This window comes from Mus caroli, unplaced genomic scaffold (assembly GCF_978045245.1).
Source record: "Mus caroli unplaced genomic scaffold, Mus_caroli_1 scaffold_9, whole genome shotgun sequence".
Taxonomy (NCBI): Eukaryota; Metazoa; Chordata; class Mammalia; order Rodentia; family Muridae; genus Mus; species Mus caroli.
In genome coordinates this window covers 23,536,219-23,544,283 of record NW_028227264.1, presented here as the reverse complement: position 1 = coordinate 23,544,283, position 8,065 = coordinate 23,536,219, and the positions used below count along the sequence as shown (strand labels likewise).

The window sequence follows — 8,065 nt, the reverse complement described above, 5'->3', positions numbered from 1 at the left end:
TGGCAATTTTATGGAGAAGTTACGCCATAAGTTACTGTTCATGTGCTAATAAAAGAACTTCTGCTCATGAATTCAGTATTGTCTGGGTGTGTGCTGACAGCAGCTACGACATCCATTCAGCCTTACATCTTCACCTATGTTTTGCTGAGGGGATGATTTACCAAAAGCTGCTCTGCTCTAAAAATGCACTCATGTTTAGTGCCCTAGAAAAGAGTCATCAATACCTCTTGGGCTGTACATTTAGTGTGTTTTTCCTATGTTTATATAGGTTTAGGTGCACAAGTGTTCACTGCTGATTTGTAATGGTCTAGAGTCTGAAGTACAGCAGAATTTCTATAGAGGCAGGTAGCCTAGGAAGAACAGGTGAGCTCACATATCATAGCTGTGTGCTCTCAGCTAGGCCATACAGATTTGTTTAAGGGCCCTTAGTAATGATCACACAACAAAATTGCTTGCACAATGCCCTTTTAAAGATCACATGCTCCTTTTTAAGCATCGCCTGACTCTCCTTATTCTTTAAGATTCTATGCCTTAGCACATACCACTGTGTTTCCCCCAACTGACTCATATTACTGCAATTAAAACTTTTAAAATTAACATATAATCACATCACTTCCCCCTATTCTCCTTCCAACGCCCATATCCCGACCTTATAACCCCTATGTCCCTCCTCACTCTCTCTCAAATTTATGATATTTTAAAATTATTATTGCTACATAAACATAAATCCATAAACATATAAATGTAACCTGCTGCATCTATATAATATGGTGTGTGTACATATGATTCCAGGGCAGACCAGTTTGTATTGGATAACAAATTAGGGGAATCATCTCTTGAAGAGAATTCTCTATCAACAGTCATTGGTTGCTTACAGTTCATTGGGAGTGAAAAACTGTAACATTTCCACTTTCCACATTAGCACATCGATTAATATTACCATCTTCCAGGTCTTATTTATTACGTCAGGTCTTATATATTATTGAGGACTCATGGATGAAGTGTTCCTTCCATTTCTAGGAGACACAGTATCATGGCTGACTTCCTGGTCCTGTGAATCTTAGAATCTTTCTTCCCCATCTCCAAATGTTACCTGGGCCTTAGGTGCAGGAGTTGTGCTGTAGATGTAACCAGTGAAGTTGAGCTCCATGTGGTCCACATGTATCCAATGGGCTGAATACAGTATGACCTGCTGTGTTTTTTTCATTGCTTTCTATTCACTGTAAAGAAAAGCTTCTTTGACAAGGGCTGAGAGTTACAATTATTTGTGTGTAGAGGATAACTTTTATAATTCAGTTGGGAACCACGCTGTTTTAGTAGAGACAGTTGTGAATTCTCTTCTAAGGTATGTGACCTCACTAGCTGCAGGTAGTTAGCTAGGTTTTTTTTTTAGTACAAGGCAAAATTCCACTCCTATTGAGTGGTCCTTAAGTGCAATTGGAAAGCTGTTGGTTACTGCCAAGATATGAGTACCACTATTGTACCTTTAGGACTATCTTTCTATTATGGTCATTGTTATAGCTCATTGAAACCAGATAAAACTATTGATTACTTCCTTCTCTTGGCAGACTACATATTACTCTTTGGTACTATGAAAGCCAGATCACAGGAAGTAGGCTTTCAGATTAATCCATATTACTAAGGTTAGGCTTTTTAAAACTTACACAAAGTTGTTTTAATATAAGTTAAGTATAAAAATCTTGGAAATTTTCCTAAGGTCATCTCTAAGTAAATCATAGATAGTAGTTAACTGAGCAATCATATAGTCATCTAGTGGGTTTTAAAATACTGGATTGTTCAAACCCAGTATTGAGCTGAAGTGGCCTATCACGGAAAAGTACATTTTGCTTAGTTTCAGTAGCAACTCTCTGTGTTCCACTTTTCACCTGACTCAGGAGCATCCTCGTTACCACAGTTACACACACACACACACACACACACACACACACACACACACTGTCCTACCTCTATTCAGGAGGTGGTGTTCACATGTGACTAAGAGATTCGTTGAACATCTGGTACAAGGAAGACTGAGAGATCTAAAACTGCTATAAATTCTCAAAATCAGGTGACAAAAACTTACGACAACTATTAGAACATTATGGATGAGGCCAAAAATACTCAGGACAGCCAGTACAAGTTTGATGCAAAATGAATGCAACACAAATGCTTTCAATGGAATATCACATAGCCACCACCAAACGTAATGTAGCTAACAATGGCAGTGCTTGGTTTGTTCTTCTGCAAGGGAATGAAATGAAGGATGATATATGCAGGTCTGCTGCAAGGCAAATTAGCTGTGTCCCAAATTCTGAAGCACACGCCAAACCAATAACTATTGAGTATTACTGTCTTGCAAAATGTGGTTTGAGAGGGCTTTGTGATTGTAAGATCTCAGGTATGCTATATTCAAAGATGTCAAGGACAGATCACACCAAGCGGCCAGGCACCAACCATCAAGGCCTGTTTCAGCACCACGGACAGCATAACAATAGGCACAGGATGCTGTATTATCCACTATTTGTGTCAGTTCCCTATTTTCTGTAAACAGACTCTAATCACAACATACATAATGTGTGTGTGTGTGTGTGTGTGTGTGTGTTGTGTGTAAAACTATGTGGGTTGTTGCTGACCATGTGGTGGTTGTCCAGTTTACAAGTACGCATCTATCTAGAGGGAAGAACTGGAACCTAATGAAGAAAAATGTGTCCCCTTAGCAATTTTGTACCCCTCAGACATAAAGATTCTAATCAGCTTATTATCTTTCACAGAACGAATGCTGAACTTATAAGTTATAAAGCACCTAACTGCAAGCATGATATTGACACCATAAGGGGAGTAGCACTGAGAGGGAGTAGCACTTTTGATTGCATGTTTGTTGAACACACTAGTCACATCTGCTGCTGCTGCTGCTGCTGCTCCTATTGCTGCCACTGCCAAATCATCTAAACAGTGAGAGTCACTGAGACATGGTGAAACAATATGAGGAAGCACCATTTGGAGTCAAGGGGACACAGAGTGTATGTGGACCATTAAGATCCATATTCCCATGGCCTTTCCCCCATCCCTTACATTTCTTCTGTTTACATTTTTATTTCAAGGACAAAATCAGAAAGGACATTTTTCTCATTTGACTTTCTCTTTCTTGGCCCCTGCTTTGAAATGTAACAGGGCTGCCAGAGCTGTAGCGCAGGGGCTTTCAAACTATCTAACAGTTTCACAGTATGGTCAAAGTCATTCAGGCCACAGTTTAACAAGGAATCCCCTTTCCATTTCTGATTTCATGTTCATGCTGGGGTCCTTCTTCTGAGGTCCGAGGACAATACAGTCTGTGTTTGTGGCAAAAGCGGGTTAATTTCACCCAAACTGTCTAGTAGTTTTTCTCATAGCCTTATATCTGATCTACTTAAAAATACCCTGAAGGACTGGAGAGACTGCTCAGTGATTAAAAGCACTTGGTGCTTTCCCAGAAGACTCAAGTTCAGTTTCTAGTACTCACGCTGGGCATCTTATAATTACATGTAAGTCTAGCTCCTGCAGCCTGGCCTCCTCGTTGTGCTCCCACGGACACCTGTACACATACAGGCTCACAATATACATGTTATTTTTAATTGTAAAATCCCAAGTATCAGACTTTGTCATTCCAGAGTATCTTTGCTTAATCCATTAAAATTCCTTGCCCCTCATCATTCCTTGCTTGTATATTTATACTGTACTGGGGGAAATGCTGACCTTCATAGAGACATTTTCTCATTACTTCTTTATATCAGACGGAAAGTTCTCTTTCCTTTTATTCCCATAGCATTAAGCAAGTTTGGTGAGTGGGTGTGTGCTCAATCGAATGTACTGAATATATAACAAGCCAGAAGAATTTCATATGTTATTTTAACTTATAACAATGTTAGGTATTTTTTTCTGCTTAAGAAACAAGAGAAATTATACTCAAAAGTCCTTCAGGCTTCAATTAGAGAGAACAGTGCTTTCTCTTTATTCTGTACTCATGTAACATTTAGGATGGACTTGTTTTAATGGAAACTGTATACATCTCAAAACGACACACTCACAAAATAATTACGTGTAAAACACAGTAGCTTTTACTCCCCAAATAGGGAATAGTTGCTTCCCATCCATTACACCAGAGTGGATATAAAGCCACTAAATCCAAAATCCATTACTGACATGATATGCTCACTGGGCTCTTTCCAGATGGAAAATATTGGCCATTAGCAAAGATTAAATAATTTACCTGAGCTTGCCTGGAGCACTAAGAGCCAGAGGGGGACTGATGAATATCTTCTTGGGGGGTTTCTTAGACTATAGAATGGCAGATAACCCTCAGTTTACAAGGCTATTTACTACTGAATTTTTCTGACTAGTAGTAATTGTTTTAAAAATAAAATATGTTGATGATGTTATCTAGTTCACCTTCTTCCTTCTTCTTTGACTGAATAACTGAAATATAATTTCAGATTGGTAATTGTGATCAGTGGTGATAAGAATGAGTCTAGATCTTTTCCCGAAGTCTTTCCTCATCAGCCTCTCTTTGAAGACTGCCTGGTCATGTGATGCCTGTGATGTCTGGATTGCCATTTTAAATGTTTCCCTGAACATTTTAGACACTGTGCTACATTAAAAGAGCAGGATGGGAGGAACCTATTACTCATCCCTTTACAAGTCAGGAAGGCTTACTAGGAAGTGTGTTCTCTTGGGAGCTTTGAGGAGAAAGAAAGATTCAGGGCATTCTTGTACAACGAGAAGAACCTTACTAGGCTCACACGATTAATAAGGTTCCTTGACAAATGTGCTAGAAAACCTCAGAGAACTGATCAAATGGCTTTGGGCCAAGAGAACTAGCCACATGAAGGTGGAAGGAAAAGAAAACCACAGATGGCTTACAAGGTGAGTCATCTCTCCTACCCCACCCCATCTACTTTTTTTTTTTAAGCATTTGGTCCTGAAATTTCAGAAAAAATATTTAACCTCCATACTGAAGCAAGATTTTTTTAAACCACTATTGCCCGTATTTACAGTCTTTCTCCATTGCCAGTGTCATCTTAATGACCTGTCTGGCCTCTATGGGTTGCCTTATTTTCTTGAGTCTAGATTTTTTTTTTCCCATAGAATCCAGTAGCTGACACATTGAAATAGATACACACCAGAGCAGAATATTTGCCTCTAGCCTATGAGTTTAAAAGAAATCCAAGAAACTCATGGGTTTACAAAACCATAGCTCAGCTACGGTTGCTGTACACTGCACACTCCAACGCAGTAATTTGAATACGAAACTTTATTTACTGACTTGATCTTTAGCCAGAGTGGGCGCTTTGGTCCCTTTTAGAATTGCACGTGACTATGATTTCATTCTCTGGACAGGGCATGGTTTTTTTTCTCACTGATAATTTTTGGTAACTTGAAGCCTTCATTGGATTTGATATCTGGAGCTTAGTCTCAGACTCATCATCTTAGGATACAATTAGCCCCTGCCCCTCACAACCCCATGCCCAGAACCCTTCCCAACCAGTCTGCTCTACTGGAACTAACTTCCCAGTGGCTTAAACCCTCTGAGGGCTAGTACAGTATCTCTTGGGGGTTCAGGTCTGACTTTGTTAGCACAGCATCCGTGCAGCCGCCAGGGGGACCCCGACCCTCCCAGGCTGCATCTGATAAGAAAGCATCCGAGGGGCGTGGAACCGAGGGGCCTATGGATCCTTCTTCCAGAAAATACAGAGTCCGCTGGGGATCCCCAGTTCTTATTGGGGCAGGAGGGGCAGGGATCTCCCGTTCTGGAACTCGCGTCCGACGGTGATGAGAAGCGAGTGGGTGTGTCCGCTTCCGCCCGCTGGCCTTCAGATGAAGCAGAGCGCCTGGAAGCGGTACTTTGTTCCCCAAATGGGTTTTGTATGGGCGCCATCCCGGCGCTAGAAGTACAACTTTGCAGCCAGGGCGCCGGGCAGCTGGGTTGGGGTCCGGGGGGAAGGGCGGGTCCTGCACGCAGCTCTTGCACAGCTTGGCGACTGGGCCGGCGGAGTTCCCACGGGTCGTGGGCGGCGGTGCGATTAGCACCGTCTGGGTCCCCGGCTGCTGGCGACGCTCCGGGAAGCCCGTCCCGCCCTCGCCCCCGATCCTCCTCTTGGCGGCTTCGGGGGCTAGAATTCATCAGGAACCAAGCCCAAAACTTTCCCTCGAGCCCCGCGTTCCTTTTGTCTTTCTTGGCGGCGGCGGAGACGCCTTAGCTGCGATCCTTTGCTCTGGCCTCGCTCACCCGTACCCTAGAAGGATAGGGGCTGCGCGCGTCCGATGGCGGCGGCCGCGTCCCCCAGATGCGCGAGTCAGGGCGCCCGCACCCCGGCCTGACTCATCTTCCCTTGGTGACCGCACCGCGTCCTCAGCCGGAGCCCCACGGAGATGGGGAGTGAGACCGTGGCTGCCCGCAGCTGCCCAGATTCCTCCTGACGCCCCCGACCCCGCCGCCTCCCCCGCTGGTCCCCGGAGGCGCACGCTGTCACGACAGTTGTGAGAGCGAAGAACCCGGAGAGGCCACCGGAGCCCCGAGACCAGGCGCTCAGGACAGGTGAGGAGACCACCAGGGTGCTGCGGGGCGTGCAGAGGTGGGTGGGCGAGCCCTGCAGCTGTATCCCGGGTTTCTGAAACCCCTTCTCCTCCCCTCCGCTTTAGCCCGTAGAGTTAGGGGAAACAATGACTCCCAAAGTTTGGGGGAATGAACCAAGTCCTCCATCAGTTCCAGACTTCTTGGTCTCCAGAGTACAGGAGAGGTGGTGCGGGGCAGCCTGTGAGCAGCCAGCTTCTGAGAGCGCCGGGGCGTCTTGGAGCTACACCCTCCTTTGTCTAAGGTTCCAGAGTCAGCAATCTTTGTGAGGGTCTACGGCGTTAATTTATGGTAGACAAAAGTGTGAACAGGGTTTCCTAGATCAGTATTTCAGTGTGATCCTACCTGCATAAGCAAAACGAAGAAGAGGGGTAATTATCTATAGGCTTCAGCGCGACTTTCCTCCCCACAGACTGCCTAAGAAAGGACTCCTAAGATTTGCTTCACTAATTGTTTTGCAATAATTGCTTGTTCACGCCAACACTATGCATTATGAAGGCTTGGGCATTCTATGTTTGCTGCTTTTGTTATTTTGGAATGTGTGTGTGTGTGTGTGTGTGTGTGTGTACACGGAACAATTCATTTTTTACCCTAGGCATCGATAACGTCAGAAGAAAAGACAAATATGTAGATATAGTTAAGTAACTAGAATCGTTCCCTATTTCTTAACTATATGCAGATATAAATGAGTTAAAGCTTCAGTGCCTGTGTTTTTCAGTCTGGTGTATTTTCAAAACTAAGTAACCCTGGCTTACCTGTTTTTTTTTTTTTTTTTTCCTGAAGACCTTCAGTGGTTGACAGCAGATACCATTTCAGAAATCGGTAAATGCAATTTGTATCGAACTATTTCCTTCTTGAAGTCAGACGAAGTTGCATAGCGTTTTGTGCATAGATGGTACCCGTGGTGCTAAAGCTCTCTCCTTTATCGGTGTGCCATTCGCTGCGTGATGAAAACATGAAATGACCTTTGGTTTCTTACTTGACTGTTGGCACCACGGCCTCTTACTTTGGCTGAAAAGTAGGCTGCATCTTGAAACTTTTTAAGGCTCACTTTATTCCCATGCTGCTGTTTGCCCACACTGAAGCATCTGCTGGTCGTTTTCTGCCTTTCAAACAGCTGAAAGGAGGAACCCGTGCTCTTCTAAAAGGAAAACAGTGCTTCCAAGAAGCGGAAAATGACCCTTAATACTCCATGCAATTTAATGCTGCTTTTTGAAGTTTAAAAAATATCTACTAAGGTGTTAATAACTTTTCTTTAACATTTCCACTAGATACCTCATAATTATGAGATAATTTGTAACCAGGGCTATAATTATCTTTGTATCTAGGCTGGGAAAGCCTTCAGTAAGGAGAGAGCTGCTGCGTAGGAAGGCTCAGAATGATGGTTCCAGGGGATTGGCAGTGACTTAACCTGTTGCTTCCTAGACCTGTCTAGGTAAAAACAAAATGTCCATTTGA

The 8,065-nt window shown here is 43.5% G+C and overlaps 1 protein-coding gene across 3 annotated transcripts in view; it reads left to right on the top strand.

The window, feature by feature from the left end:
• Nucleotides 1-5,627: 5,627 nt before the first annotated feature.
• Nucleotides 5,628-8,065, top strand: part of Tmem200a (transmembrane protein 200A) — a 95,640-nt gene continuing 93,202 nt past the window's right edge. The window contains exons 1-2 of one of the 3 annotated variants that reach the window (XM_085842700.1): nucleotides 5,628-5,873; nucleotides 6,390-6,571. The gene's annotated coding sequence lies outside the window, so the exon portion shown is untranslated. Of the gene's footprint in view, nucleotides 6,572-8,065 lie in introns of all 3 variants that reach the window. The other 2 variants (XM_085842701.1, XM_085842699.1) reach the window with 2 other exon arrangements.